The 17,172-nt window shown below is 32.5% G+C and overlaps 1 long non-coding RNA gene across 1 annotated transcript; it reads left to right on the top strand.

Moving 5' to 3' along the window:
* Positions 1–202: 202 nt before the first annotated feature.
* Positions 203–11,904, top strand: LOC127723784 (uncharacterized). The gene is made up of 3 exons (XR_007992249.1): positions 203–860; positions 2,988–3,062; positions 11,717–11,904. It is a non-coding gene; the product is annotated as an uncharacterized LOC127723784 (long non-coding RNA).
* Positions 11,905–17,172: the final 5,268 nt, after the last annotated feature.

The raw sequence follows: 17,172 nt of genomic DNA, 5'->3' as shown, positions 1-17,172 counted from the left end.
TTTTACAGCCATTTTTTAAATATCAAATATCTCGAAAAGGAGTTCCAAAACTTATCAATATTTTGCGCTTATTTTGTTTCGTAACAAATGCACATCTGATTTATAGTATCAATTTTGAGTTCCATATTTTTTTAATTTCACCTACATCCCTATTTTATTTGCTTTGTTATATATCTGTTTTTATTCATTTTTCCAGTAAGAAGAATGAAACGATAGATTATTTAGAATATTTACAAGGACTTGTAGAGAAAGCAAAGGAAGTTACACGTTTACTTTTGGAGAAACATGTGACCAAAGGAAAGAATATTTCTTCTTTACTTATGAAACATAGACATTCGATATTCCATATGTACGAACGAAAACCATGCTGCGAGTGCTCTGCAGTCATCCCAGGTGGATCTGAAATCCGTAGGTTACGACGAAATGAGTTTGAAAGAATGTTTGAGAAAATAGAAATTACATGTAAATATAGACAAAAGCAGGGTGCTTGCATTTGTGTTTGGAACGCAAGACAAGATGTTAGTGAAAGATATCTTCCGTTTCCAGTTATCATATACCTTCTGGGTTATAGTTCTGTAACTTACAACTATGAGAGACAGTTAAACAGAATGAAGTCGACACTCGTTCAGATGAATAAACTAGGACAAAGACTTGAAATGATTGATTTCTACAAAATATGGAAATCGTTAGGTGATGATATTTTATACATGGCTAATGTAATTAGTAAGCAGTATAAGGAAACAATTGATACTGATATCCAGTCGTTTAGGCCTAATTTATCTCCGTTTGAGTTATCTGTTCTCGACTTTATGAATGAAATGAACATATCGATTACAGATGGTTTGAGTAAATTCCAAACGGTGAGTAAATTCCAAACGGTGAATAAATTCCAAACGGTGAGTGAATTATCGTTTAAAAAAGAACAAATATCCTGAAATACCACATCACACTGAAGTAAATCTAATCATTGTCATTCCCAGCTGTTTTTCAAAATGTTTAAAGATATTATAAGAAAATATGCGATTAAATTTGAATTATTACGACCCACATATTACCTCGAAATTATTTTCTGATAACTAACGATATTACGGTTTTGACAGACAAGCTGGGGTCGTGGGTCCCGCGGCCCCAGCTTATCTGGCAAAACAGCCGTTGGACGTCAGAGCAATCTCGGACTAAAACTATATAAAGATTATCTTCATGGTCAACATAATTTTACGTATGTATACTGCAGTCTGGTAGATGTTCTTGTTTTCATGTATTTTTGGGGATCAAATAGGTTACTTACTCGAGAAATAGTTGTGGTCATTGCAGTAAGTCAATGTTTTGGTCCATCGGGGATGTTGACTCTCCGACACCTTTAGATATCTCTTAGATTTAAAGCCATGCTTATGCATTCTTGACATTATAACTGCATTTACCAGATGGTTACGTTTCGCGTTTGCAGACGACTGTTATTGTTTACAAATGGCGCCGAAAATCAAACTAGATGTCGTGCGATCGCAAAATTGTTTCGATAAATCAACACTAATACACCAACATTTAAAAAAAATCAATATATACAATTTTGGAATAAATGTTATAATCATTGTTTATTTATACGATAATGAGTTTCGTATTTTACCGACAGTTCGAGTTGTGCAGTTAATTCAAATTTGTCAGGTTCATATCTCCTTAATGAGCAAGTAAAAATCTGTTTTTTCAAAATTTTCCAAAGTCGTATAATGGAAATTGTTGGCCATATAAGTTGAAATAAAGTAAAATATCAAAAATACTCCGAGGAAAATTCAAAACGTAAGGTCCATAATCAAATGGCAAAATCAAAAGCTCAAACACATCAAACAAATGGACAACAACTGTCATATTTCTGACTTGGTACAGGCATTTTCTTATCTAGAAAATGGTGCATAAAACCTAGTTTTATAGGTAGCTAAACCTCTCAATTGTATGACAGTCGCATAAAATTCCATTATATTGACAACAATGTGTGAACAACAACAAAACAATGCAATAGGTAAACATGTCAAAAATATAGGGGTACAGCAATCAATATTGTTTTATAAGCTTAATCACTCTACAAACGAACAAATATAAAAACAAAGAAAGCAAAAAAGGCAATAGACAAAGCACACCTGCAAAAACGAAAGACAACAACACAAAAATGTACCATAGCACAATAACACAATGACGGGATGTATAAGTACCGAGCCACGTCAAATGGACAGCACCAACAATAGACTAAACAGTAAAAGTAATAATTTACACAGACAAATAAAATAACACTATAACATGTAATTAAGATGACAAACAACGTCAGTACCTAGAATCTATACTTCAAGACCTTTATTTGTGATGTTGATACGGAATATTTATCAACAAGGTCTTGGTATCTTCCGATGAACTTTTTTTTAGAAAAAGGACGAGACGTTCTTTGACATAACCCTGGTTCATTAACTTTCTGCTCAGACACTGATAGATTCTGAATAGATACATTTTGGCATTAGATTAAAACATGCCAAAACCCCTGCATTTCTTTATTTATTTGGTTCATTTTTCATTTGTTGGTTTATTATCCTCTTATTTAAAGCCGTAGAAAATGAGTACCGAGTACTTTGAACATGCTTATATCATTGTTTCTCACTGATATTGCCGACTTTAAGTTTAAACTGTGCTAGTTCCCCATTCGTATATAATCGAGCTTTGACATTATATTGATAGTCATCAATCCTTCACTTCAGAATAGGTTTACCAAATGACCAAACTACTGCGAGCTGCAATTCATAAAAAAGAACCACAACTTTAAAATACTAATTGATTGAAATGATGATTATGACAGACCATTAGCTAAACGCAACAAAAAACAGATTTGGTATCTGTTTCAGAATTGGTAAAAGCTATGAGTTTGTGGATAACAGTTACAATTAAAAACACTTATTGCGTCTACGAACAAATATATCATGAATACATGCGCAATTTTATCGTTTCAGGAAATTCAGATATTAAGAAAAGATATGGAAGCACACATATTTGAAAGACAACTTCCAGTGCGAGAGGTCCCCACGGTAGACCACGATGTTATAATTTTAGCACCACCTAGAGAAATTAATAAGATTCAGCTGCGCCGTTAAGATAATTGCAAATTAAGCCTTTCTCTTCTCCTTACCCTCCCTAAATCCAAATTTAAATATGAAAAAAGTATTGTTCCATGATGGACTAAAATTAAAGATGAGTTTATGTCCCAGGTGAGTAGGATGTTTGAGTGCTAGCAACATTTTTAACCCAGCCACAATCTGTATGTGCTTTTCCCAAGTCAGGAACCTGTTATTCAGTGTTTCAGCTTGTTGCTGTATATCATACTTGTTTTTCGTTTAATACGTCTTTCTGGCGGGCAGTTGTTTTGTTATGATTATTTGACTCCTCTACTTATCGTTGATATATTCTGTAATTTTTAATCCTTATTCAATGATAAGAATTTCAAACACATATAATTTTTTTCTGTATACACTTAAAGTTATCATGATTTAAACAAACGGGAAGAAAACTCAATGAACCACAACTTCACGTATAGGAAAATGGCCATTGTTATATTATAGTTCGTTTCTGTATGTGTTACATTTTAATGTTGTGTTTTTGTTGTGTCGTTGTTCTCCTCTTATATTTCATGCGTTTCCCTCAGTTTTAGTTTGTAACCCGGATTTGTTTTTATCTCTATCGATTTATGAGTTTCGAACAGCGGTATACTACTGTTGCCTTTATATATCCACGCACACACACCTCAGCATTCGTAACATGCCTCTGACGCCAGATTATTAAACAAATTGAATCTTGGATATCCACAAATATTACCTTGTAATGCCAGAAAATGACAAGCCTAACAACATTAAGGACAAACGTGATAGTAGTTTTTTTAAGAAGGACACAGAAACATTTACCGTTTGGAAACAAACAGAAAGTCAAAAGTTTGATATATCAACGTTAAGGAAAACACAATCAAAACTTCAAATTTTAAAAATTCTAAATAGTCGAAGAAGTCGAGAATCACCAAGGACAATTACAGAAACACTTTGAAAATCACGTTAACTTTGCCAACGGACTTAGATAAAAGTACTGAAGACAGCATATACCATAGGTCAAAATGAAAATATAATGGGACAAGGGAAAATATATAATACTTCCCTATTGGTTAAAAACCTTCTCAAATATGAATAAAACATATGTATAAAAGGATTACACAAATTAATTAAAATAATGATATCTGATTCCAGATTAACTTTAACATAAACAAATTGAGAGTCAAACTATTCAATAATCATAATAAAAAACAACAAATAAAAACATATGAAAATATAAAAATAAGGAGATGAGGAATGATTGCCAATGAGACAACTATCAATTAAAGTTAAAAAAAAAAGTGATGTAAGTAATTATAGGCAACCGTACGGCCTTCAACAATGAGAAAAATTCATACTGTATAGTCGGCTATAAATGGCTCTGAAATGAAAATTTCGATCGAGAAAATAACGGTCTAATTTATATTAAAACAATTAACAGAAATCATATATGACAGACATGAACAGGCTCCTGACTTGGGACAGGCACACAAAGAAAGAATGAACTCGGACAGTGGTGTAACAGCAAAACATAAGTACAAACTATAAAAATCAGTTGAAAAAGGCATAACTCATCAGATCGATACAAAGCAGAAAAAAACATCACACATCAAAACTGACCGGACGTGGCAGGGTATTTATCCATCCGTCATCACAAAGGACACTTAGTACAGATCTTAGAGGTTGCATTTCTGTAAATATAGACAATGCAATTTCCCATAGGAACTCCTTTTACAGCTAAAACTGTACCACTTTTACTATGAAGTTTCGAAAAAAAATTATATCCTAGAATGGAAAGCTCATATGAACTACTATTTTTTTCAAAAGGTCAAAATATAGGGCTTTGCGGCATATTTCCATCATTTATATGCCCGAACTTCTAAGAGTTTAAACTTGTACTTAAACTCAGTACTACCCCTACCTTCACTTTTGGTCTCCCTCAGAATTCAAGGCTGCCGCTGTATTTTTTTAATTATACTGGTAACATTCCAAAATTATGTCTGGGAACCAGTACGTAAACAAAACAATTTATCTATGAATATTATATATCTCCTTCAAAAGAGGCGTGGTTTGTGAAACAGCTGTATTTACAAAGTGCAACCTAGAGTACTCTCAGTTACTGACAGCTGGTTCAAAGCCAATAACAACTAATAAAAACAATCATGTATCTAAGACTAAAATATCAATAAGTACACATCCAATATCAAATGGATTTCGTGGAAAGACGTTATTAACAGTTAGAGAAAAAAAAACATGACCGTGTGCAATGCCAAATAAAGGTATCGACATATTGTAGTACCGTTAAATTGCATGTGTGTAAAACAAAACTATTTAGTATGATTTTAATTTGTTGATAACAAAATAAATATTTATGCCAATAAAAAAAATATTCAAAGAGCTAATCACAGTGTTAATTTGGTAACCTTTAAGAATAAGTTTATTAAAAGGATTGATAAGTTTACCCGAATCGTATATAAATTTCTGGGCTCGGTAAACAATTTCACCGTAAAATTTAGGATGTGCTATTCCGTCTGAAATAAGAATTGTTACAGTTACAGCCAAACATACAAACCAAAATTTTTGTATCTATGGAAGAATTTATTAAAGGTTCTAAGTAATTTGTGATAACGAAATCCCTGACTTCATAATTTACCTTAATACCTAGATTACGTTCATTGAAATCCAAAACATCACAACACACGCGGACATAACGAACGAGTTTTGATAAATACACATCATTGTGTTATTGTGCTATCGTAATTTGTGATGGAAGAAGACATTCAAGTCTTCTGAAATCCTATACTTCAAGTTGTTTCAAATCAGAAATCATTGAACCGTTACCAGGAGTGTTGCTTTTCCGTGCTTTACAATTTCATAACTTCCATGTCTCATTTCGACATCGATTTGTACTCATGATCGATTACACGTTTATAAAATAGCGTCTGTATCATTTTATAAAAACAAATGTACAGTTTGGCTTTATAAATCAATCGCCAACGTTTGTGTTCTAATTTCTCATGTTATAATATTTTAATATCTTTCTTATTTTAATGGTTAATATATATATTCCATCTTACTAACCTTCAATCTAACGTAATTCATTTACTCGGTAACAGGAGGTTTTTAAAGTAGATTTGTTGAAACTAATGCGTTAATTTAGTTACATGGAGGTACTGAATCGGCCGAATTGTGACGATTGGAATTCAACTCAACAATGCTTGACAAAAATACACGGATATAATTTTTATCTTTCTTTTGATCTTTACCGCTATCAAGTCAACATCCAGTTTTTGAAAACATGCGTTTAAAAAGAAAGTCAGCAGAATATTTCAGTATGTTATTGTGATAATAAAGAGTCAAGCAAGTGTATATGTAAATTTTCTGCTGAGTCCGGTTCAAGTTGTAATTTATGACATCATCTTGTATTTTTATTTTCCTGTACATTATGCTGTCATCCGCAAAGAGTCTGAGCTTGTTGTGTTGTAAATATTTCGGAAGATCATTTATAAAAATAAGGAATAATATGAGACCTCATACTGTTCCTTTGGGTAAACCAGATATCACGCGTACTGAGGTGGAAGAAATGCCATTGATGACGAATTGTTGTGTTCTGTTATTTTTTATACAAATGAAGTTGGAATACCAAAAGTGAAATATCTTCCTTTGACAAAACTTTAAAGTGAATCCTTATGATTTCCTGGTGTAATTGCTTCCATAGGTTGACCATGCTGAGACAAATGGATGGAATCAGAAAAATTTTATTCGAATCAACAGTATTTGTAGATTTCGATGTGTAGTTTAGTCTGGTTAGGTAAAGACATGATCATTAATTAAAATCTAATAATTTTGGGGAAAACAATACGTCGAAACGTCAAAAGCATTAATGGCACAAAGCAGGCTGGGTTGCTGTGGTCTGCTTTCATGGTAGTTCAAGTTATCCTTTTACAATGTTTTATGTATCTTCTTCCATCTAAGACATGCAAGAGCTACCAGCTCTTTGATTTGTGTTTTTATCTTTCATTTTTACTTATCTGCTTTGTCACTATGTCATTTTCTTTTTCTTTGTTGACATATTTGTTTGTTTTATAGTGATTAAGCTTATAACACTATATTGACTTCTGTACTCCTATTTTTGACATTTTTACCTATTGTGTCTGTTTGTTTTGTTCACACATTGTTGTCAATATAATAGAATTCTATGCATTTGGCATACAAGTGAGAAGTTTTGCTAGCTATAAAACCATTTTCTACGCAGAAATTTCTGTACCAAGTCAGGAATATGACATTTGTATTCCATTCGTTTGATGTTTGTTGATTTTGCCATTTGATAAAGGACTTTCCGTTTTGAATTTTCTTAGGAGTTCAATATTTTGTTTTTTTTTTCACTATGGAGAACGAAAAATCGTCCCTTTTGTCGGAAATTTTGGCTTTGAGTTTCCAGTGTAAAACTTAAATATCTCAATCAAGAACAGTTATAACCGTTTATATATTCTTTATCTAAAGTTAGTTCCTTTGGTTAAACATCGGCAGTATTTTTAGAAAATTCTTGATTATTTAACGAAAAATATCATTAAGACAAAGTGTTGTTTAGAAGACGATACTCTCAATTTATTCAATTGATTCAATGGCTAAGAAAACAAAAAGACAAACAGAAAAAATAACAGTTCACAAAACACAACATAGAAAACTAAGGACTGAGCAACAAGAAACTGTTGGTGATCTTAGGTGCTCCGGAAGGGTTAGCAGATCCTGCTCCACAATTGGCACCTATCGTATTGTTCATGTAATTTCAAATCCGGTTAATAAGTCTAATTCGGTAGGTATCATTCGGGAAAAGGGGACGGGATTGTAGTTACGACATTAGGAACTTATCCACTATCATATTTGAAACGAATATTTCATAACGGTCAACCAACTCGTGATGGCGTCCATAAAATTTACGAAGGGAGGATTTCAACTTCACCACTGAGAACTCTTAATTTAAAACGCTTTCTTGTGATCAGCAAACCCTCTTTCAAGGAAATCATGATAGAAAATACAATCCCTGGAAAAGCGTATCAAGTGGGAAATATATATTCCGTATACATAGGCGCTGCTGGAATGTCGCTAAATAGAAATGGAAAGTTCACAATTGGGAAGCTGAAATCATCTATTTTGTTGTAAATTTAGGTTTTTAACCGAATGTCATTGCCAATTTCTAGATGTAAGTCAAGATATGAGGCAGACTTAACTGTATATGTTGTATCCTTTATCTCAAATTATATGGGATAGATGCGTTCAACATGGTCACTAGATGTTGAATTTTCTTTCTTCCTAAGAAGTTCCTGTATGAAGTCAGCCTCATATGAATAAAACAATAAGTCGGAAAGAAGATGGAGACAGTTTGTTCCCATGGGAATGCTGATTGTTTGTTGACAAACGCGTCCTCAAAACGTTACAAATATGTTTTCAATCAAGAAATCAAGCATCTTTATAATGTCAGTTTCAGACCAATTTATTTTTGAATCAGATTGATTTTTTGCGAAGTAAGATTTATCCCTCCCTAAGACAAGATACTTGTATCTAAGATGACCATTTTTTTATGAAATAAAGCGGTACCAACACTTTCAATTTGTCTTTTATTTTGGAATGGGGAATACTTGTGTAAAGTGTAAAAAGGTCAAACGTTTTAATACTATTGCAAGATGTAAGAATCTTAGATTGTATGTATTCTGAAAGATCTTTGGAATTTTTTAGTATCCACATCTGATTCACGCCACCTCTAGAATATGTAGTTTCACAATAACTTTGACGCCCGGCTTTGATTGCTGATAAAATTAATGTTAAAAATTTAGAAAGAGGTTTCGTGGAGCATTCGGAAGACCTAGCAATAAACCGTTGTTTGTAAGGACACTTATGTAGTTTAGGTATCCAAAACAGTGATGGAAGATCCAGTTCTTCATCTTTGGTTGAGATTTCTTAGAACATAGAACAGAACTTTTTTTATCCAGGATTTCTTCTTTAGTAAGTGTGGTGGGGTATATGTTGAGTTTCCAAGTGAATCGTCAATACCTAACTCATTTATCGAGCAGTTTATGTAATGTGATTTATACACCAAAACGATGTTGTTTGGTCTTTATCTCCGGGGACAACAACATATGTAAAATGCTAAACTTACATGCATATTTGCTAGATATACTTACTGGAAGTGTAATCCGATAAGTAAAGCTGTACATTTCCTCCTCGATCATTTTATCGACAGATTGTAGGCATTCATATTGTCATAAATTGTGTCCCAATCAATAGCAGACTTGATCTTGTATTGCCAGGAATCAAACTCAGTGAAGACCTCTCTAAATTCCATTAAAGGACAATTCAACAACACCTTCCGTTACCTTGATGATATTTTTTCATTTTATTATTACCAGGTCGCTAAATATACTGCCAAAAATTCACCCAAAGGAATTGACTTTTAATAAATTAAATATAAACAGCAATAATTGACCTTTTTTAGATTAAGATATTTTAGTTTCACATGGAAAACTTTTTTCAAAAATTTACGACATAAAGGACGATTTTACATGTCCCATGTTTTTTTTTTCCCTCCATTTTGTTATGTCCCTTTTTCTATGCCTATATATCCCATGGTTAGCGTTCGCGTTCGCGTTTCAGTTAACATAATCTTTGTATCACTGGTAAGTTATTATGTCAGGATTTTGTTACCTCCAATACTTAAATTCGTACATCCTATCTTGAGGGTTATTAACTTTGCTAGACTTGTGAAAGAAAATAACGTCTTGCTAGTTGAGATCCATTATGATTCTAAGATGCGTAGATACGTAACAATAGCGTTACGTTACATTACAATAGTGTGCGCGAAAGTACGGGAAACAATTACATAACATAAAGTTCTAAAGTCTCTTGACCAATATTCACGACACATCCATTTGGTTTGCTTATAAAAAAGGGAACATCACAATATAATTCATATATTCATGTTGATCTCGTAAATTAAGTTATTACGATCTGTGTAAACGTATCGATACTTCTTATAAACGTTTTCGAAACGGTTATCAATTTAACATGTTTAACACTGTGATAAGATCTCTGAATATTGTTGTAAACGAAAAATATTGATTTTGTTATCAATAAATTAAAACATAACTAAATAGTATTGATTTACAGACATTAGCATATACGTTCATACAATCTGTCAATGCTATATACTGTAAACCAACTCATTTTCGCGGATACTATATTTAGCGATTAGCCCATTGTAGCCTTTGATTTATTTTCGCGTATTTCAAAATTACTTGATGTAGTAAAACTAAGGAATAATCCAAATTCTTCATTTTTGCGACGATTTTTTATTGGCGTAATTATTGACATTGAACAAGATGGTGTTCCCCCTGAATGTTTATATCCTCTTTATACTAAATCCACTTGTGATGTACTGATTGAAATTTTAATCTTGGATTCATAATTTTTTTAGTCGTTAGTGGCTTTGAATTAGGTTTCAGAACTCTCAGATTTATGTAGGTACTCTTTGTCTTCAATATATTTGTTTGGTGTTTTGTGTTATTCTATCGGTCTGAGCAGTCAAGATTTCTTCGACTGATTGTGTTCCCGATAGTGTTGGGCACCCGCAAAAATGTCTTAACCCGCCACAATTCTGACTATGCTTCTCGCAAGTCGATAATTCAGTTAATGTCGTATATCATATTTGTTTTGCGTTTATTGTTTTGTACATTAATCAGATAGTTAATTTCTTTTGAAGTTATTTAATTATTCAATTTTATAGCTTGCAATGTTACATATCTTAGAAAGGCTTTTCCTCATATTTCAGACAACAATCATACCCCTTGAGAAATGCTGTTCAAGGAAACGTCATACTTCCTAAATCGAAAATAGAATTGTTCAAGAAACATTTCATGTGTTCTGAACCATCCTTTTGGAACAATTTGTCAACATTATTAAGATATATTTCAACATGTAATTCTTTCAAATACTAAATCAAGTTATACTTGACTTTTATACTAATGTACGTGTTTTTTTTTCAACATTTTATTTTAGTTTGTGTTTTTCCAGGATAGAGTTGCACGATAAATTAGTTATATAACTAACTGTGAAACCCATTTCAAATACAGTATTGATGTTGTTGTTGTTATATGTTTTGCTCAGTGTTGAAGGCCTTACAGTAACCTATACGCTGCTTACGTCTACGTCATTTGGTCTTTGGTGGTGATTTGTCTCTTGGCAATCATTCCGCAACTTCTTATCTTAATATAATATATTGAAAATGTTGGTATAATATCAAAATTGTAAATTTGATCAAACGTGATATAAGTGATATCTACATTACTCGACTATCTTTGTCACTCACTTTGATAAGAACATTCGTAACTTTAATCCACGATTAAACATGTAAACATTTTATTTTTTCAAATCATGGTGAAAACAAAACTTATGGAATTGTTTGATCCACAAAGGAACTAGATCGGGTGCAGTAATAAGGTAAGCGTCTCTACCTAGTCCCCGTCATGTGAATTCACACTTATCTCATGTGTATTAAGTATACAATACAAATCAAACTTAAACATACATGTATAATCTTATTTATTTTGCAGAAAGCAAGCTTAGTACAGGATTTAAGAATTGATTTAGGACATCAAATACTAGATTTGAGACAATATATCGGTAAGGAAGTACAAGACTTAAAACACGATATCGGCAATCTAAGGACGATTCAAGATTCAAACGAACTCGCTGACACGGTAGGTTTAAAATAAATGTCCAGGTTCTTCTTTCATTGTAATATCACTTTCAAGTCTCATAACGCATGTAACGGGATTATCAATTGTTATGAGTAATAGTTAAGTCTAGCTTAAATATTGAAATATCGCCAGTATCCTTAAGTGATCCCTCGTTGTGTACTACATTTCTACAAGAATGGTATCGTAGTTACGATTTTCTATACTTTCTTCACAAATATTTTGATATTTGGCTTTATTATAAAAATGTGGCATACACTTGTTATTAAAGACACTTTGTACTTCTTGAGGTACGTCAAAACAAAACACTTTGTAATCTTATATAATGGATATTTGTTGATTTTGATATCTTAATGCGGCCATCTTGAAAAAAGCCGCCATTTTGAAATTTCAACTGGGGTCCATAGGTTATATTTTTCGAAGCATCAAGCACGTATAAACATTCAAAATTTAAACTTGTATATTATTATTCAGTGATATTTGTCGATTTTGATATTTTGAGACGGCTATCATGGAAAAAGCCCCCACATTAAAATTTCAAAAGTGGGTCAATAGCTTATATTTTTTGAAACACACCACACTACTATCATGCCAAATTTGGCATTTATTTTGACATTATAAAGGTGATATATGTTGATTTTTATATTTTATGGCGGCCATCTTAAAAAAAGCCGCCACATTAAAATGTCAAGGTGGGTTCATTGCTAATATTGCTTGAAACACCTAAAACTACAACCATGCCAACTATAGTGCTTTTATCATCAAACCCACAATTGTTTTTCCGATCTTCCGGACTATAATAGATATTAGATATTAGAAGATGTGATATGAGTGCAAATGAGACAACTCTCCATCCAATCATATAAGTTCATTAAAGAAGACAGTTGTCATACAATACATTTTTTATTTGTGTTTTTTGTACATTTACTTGTTTTGAATGGTCAGTTAGGTTTGGAGATGGTTCTTTCGTTCGTAGGAATATGTTTGTGTCGGTTTTTTTAAACATAAAATTATTTGGGTTTCTTTTTTGTTTTTGTTTTTGTTTTTGTTTTTTTTTTTTTTGGGGGGGGGGGGGGGGGGGGGAGGGGTTATAGTTGTAGTATAAGAATCAAATAGTTTGGTTTCGTTTCAGACACGTAATATGGCACCATCGTAATAAATTTGAGAGGCATGAGCAAAAATAGCCTCATCGAGACTATAGAAGCGCCGAAAAATCACTTGCATAATGTTGTCGAATTTTCAAGAATTCATGACAGCCAAACTTCAAAACAAAATTTGTATATATGAAACCAATCTCCTGATTGAAATACTGATACTGTATCCACGCTTTGCTAACTTGTAATAATATGAAAGAATGTAGTAAAAAGATTTTATGAGTTATCTGCCAAGTATACTTAGATTACGTTCATTGAAAACTGAAGACTTACTACAGACACCGTGATAATATATGTCACATTTGGTTATTATATCGACGATGATGACTATGACGACGTATAGTTAGGTTTTATTTGTTTGTAAGTTCCTCATGAATTATTGGTTTAAATTGATTGGAAAGTTAGCTTCAGTCCGTTACGATATTTAATATTGTTTTTCGATTGCCAACAATATATATGTAATATGTTTAGAAATTGTGGGCAAACCGTTTTTTTTTTATCTAGATGTAGGTAATAAAAAAAGAGAAGAAAAAAAAAAAAACAAGAGTGAAATATATAGCTTGCTTTACTGATCATGACTAAATTTAAGTTTAAAGTCTTGGATTATACAACAAGTATTACATAAAAATTACCATTATCATTGATCCACGTAAATGAGGTCAAGGTCAAATAAACTCTGCCACAAAGACATGTATCCCTTTCAATCATTCTAATGGACATGTAGACCATGCAAGGATACCATACTAGTAATCAAATATATCTATCCTATAACTTATAGTAAGTGAGACATGTATATGACAAAAAAATATACAATTTTGTAGTAGTCGCTGAATATTGAAAATGAGGAAAAGGACAATAGTCAAATGACGAACAGAAACTTCGTTACACAAAGAATTTATATACAAGATATGAAGCATCCAAGTCTTTTACTGCTTGAAATGTAAAGTTATACACATAGTTCACGCCTTTTCCGACGCCACCATCGGACTATTATTTCTATGTCTCGCATTCTGCGACTTCCGTCGTATGCAAGACAAAACAAACCTGCCATGTTGTCTCTGACCTAGACCTGGGTTGTAGGCGTTCAAACTAACAGTAGATAATGAAACGTCATAGCTACTATTAGTTCCAACCATGTTTTAGATCTATGTTGTCTGCAAATGTTTGTAAAATACTTCGATGCTGTATAGAACCCTCTTTGTGAAGATATTCTTAATTTCATGTTATTTTTATAGCCAATTTCTACTCAATAAGCAGTATAAATGTTTAGGATGGGGTAATTAACATGTTACTAATTGACCTTTTTTCACAACTTTGACACACATCCCCTTTTTCTTCATTTGCTGTATTTTTCATTTATATAACACAAAGATATACTCAGAACTGGTTATTCGATCCATTCTGCGTTTATATTTCACAAGTTTTGGAACAAAGTACAAGTGTATGTGCTCAAATTTTACCCAGAAAACACCTTCTACCAAAAGACGAGTAAACTCATATTTTCTTGTAGGGTTAAGTTAAGTCTGCCTCATATCTTGACTTACATCTAGAAATTGACATTGAGGGTCGGTCGAAAACAAAACTTTAAGACAAAATAGATGATTTCAGCTTCCCAATTGTGAACTTTCCATTTCTATGTAGCTACATTCCAGCAGCGCCTGCATACGGAGAATATATATCCCAATTGATACCACATTCCCGGGCTTGTATTTCCTATCATGATTTCCTTGTTAAATGGTTGTTTAACAAGAGTTCCAAATGGTGGAGTTGAAATCATTCCTTCGTAGGTTTTATTGACGCCATCACGTTGGTTGACCGTTATGGAATATCCGTTTCACAGATGATAGCATATATGTTCCTAATGTCGTAACTACAATCCACTCTCCTATTCACGAATGTGCCCTACCGAATTAGACTTGTTACCGGGTTTGTACTAAAATGAACAACACGACAGGTGCCGTATTTGGAGCAGGATCTGCTTACCCTTGCTTAGTCTTTAGTTTTCTATGTTGCGTTTTGTGTAGTATTGTTTGTCTTTTTCTTTTTAAGCCATTGTGTTGTCATTTTATTTTCGATTTATGAGTTTGAATGTCTCTATACAAATGTAGCACCTCTTTTATAAATATAAATATTTTTTAAAAATAAAACATCTTTAGCGTTCACTTGTATTGAATCGTATATAAAATTTGAAATTTAGAAATCGCAATGATTCAAGGTCACTTATTGAACAGCTGAATAAAAATCTCAAACCATATTTGGTAACATAAATATCATATAAGTACTAAATATTGAAACTACATTAATTTTGTATAGTTATAATTCTTTAAATTACTTGAATTAATTTCGCTCTTAAAGAATCAACAAGTATCGTTACCAAATTCATAGTTTTGATAATTCACATTTTCCAATGGTTTATGATAAATATGAAGATGGCATAAAGTTAGAGAAAGAACATTTACCAGTTTGCTATGGGATACTGAAAATAAGCGTTATACACTTCGTGTGTCCGAAGCGATTTACCAGGAATGTTCACACTCCAAAATGTTTAAACAATGGTTGTGTAATTATATATGAATACCTGAGAATCAGGGACATGACATAAGAATAACATATTTCAAGGTCATATTTTAAAGGATTCCTTACTTATTAACGAAGAATTTAACAAAAGTTATCAGACTGCGAGCTCTAATTATTGCGATACTCACTCAGTAGCATTAATAAAAAACCTCGCAATAATTTCTGAATTTACAGTATCCTTTTTTTTTGCTCTCCAAAATTGTTTAACGGTTATTAATCTTGTCACAAAGTTTCAGGTTGAACACAACTGTTATATATGTACTATATATGATTTGAAATATTATACCAACTTAGATCAGTCAGTGCTGTTCATTGGGAATGTATTTCCACGCAGTCTTTGTTAACTGTCATCACCTTTGAAATTTTAGAAATGTACCATTTCATATCGCACATAACTAACTTTATTAGATGCATATCTTTGTAGTCTCAGTTGTAAATACCTATATAACCTACGTCATTTTTGAAATTATAGAATTGTATCAGCGTTTTTGTGTTCGGTTAAAAATGACTAAATAATAGCCAACGATAAATCTTACGGGGCGATGGATCATATAAATATGATACAGTACACTACAAAATATAATATATAACCAGTCTAAAAGGGTACAACATCACCAAAAAATGACAATAAAAGAACAAATGTAACTATAAATATTTCGGATAACAGATATCCTTCATCAGCATGAGCACGATGTAAAATGAATCAGATCAATCTATTCTGATTATTAAACTATAGCAATCTTGAATTATATACAATAAAAAGAGTGAAACAGTTTCATCCGAACATCATATGTAGAGACGCTAATAAACTTTTAAAATTTCCAAAAAACGACTCAAAGACATGCCTAAAATGAAAATAGTAATTAGAGATATGAACTGGCAAAACTCTAAAATTCCAAAATGACGTCAGTTAAGATGTTACAACAACTGCGTGTAAATACATTCCCAAATAAAACAGCACTGATCGATATAAGCTGGTAAAATATGTCAAACAGAGGCTTTTATCACCCAAAATAAATAGCAGTTTTATAATGAAAAAAAATAGTAAATTTGGGATAAGGTTAAAAAAATTGGACGTGGATGCGTACTTGTACATCCCTACCAAATGAAAAGAACCCTGGTATTTAAACTAGTAAAATTCAAAAAATTCCAAAAGAATCCTTAAAACTGTAATGGTCAAGTAAGGAAGCCGGAGTAACTGGAAACAAATGATGTCAGGAAAATGAGTGATGGTTGGGAAAATGAGTGACTCATTCTATGTTTTTTTCATTTATGCCCTCTGGGGAAACTGTCCTTAGCTTTCTTATCCAAAACCTTTCCCGAGCAAGTCTTTCGGCCCTTGACCAACCCTAGTTCTGGTCTATGATTATGAGTGATTGTGAGGTTTTTGAGATCAGCTTGGGCGTGCCCAGGTGATCTCAAATGACGACTTAAGGGGAGGTCGGGCTTGCAGGTGTAGTCACTTCGATGACCATTCATGCGTTTGTTGAATGACTGTTCTGTCTCGCCAATATACTGCATGCCACATTGACACTGAAGAAGGTATACAACATTCTGTGTTTTGCAAGTTACATTACAAAA

Source organism: Mytilus californianus, unplaced genomic scaffold (assembly GCF_021869535.1).
Source record: "Mytilus californianus isolate M0D057914Y unplaced genomic scaffold, xbMytCali1.0.p SCAF_13, whole genome shotgun sequence".
Taxonomy (NCBI): domain Eukaryota; kingdom Metazoa; phylum Mollusca; class Bivalvia; order Mytilida; family Mytilidae; genus Mytilus; species Mytilus californianus.
The sequence above is the reverse complement of the archived record's forward strand: the minus strand, read 5'-3'. Positions and strand labels throughout refer to the sequence as shown.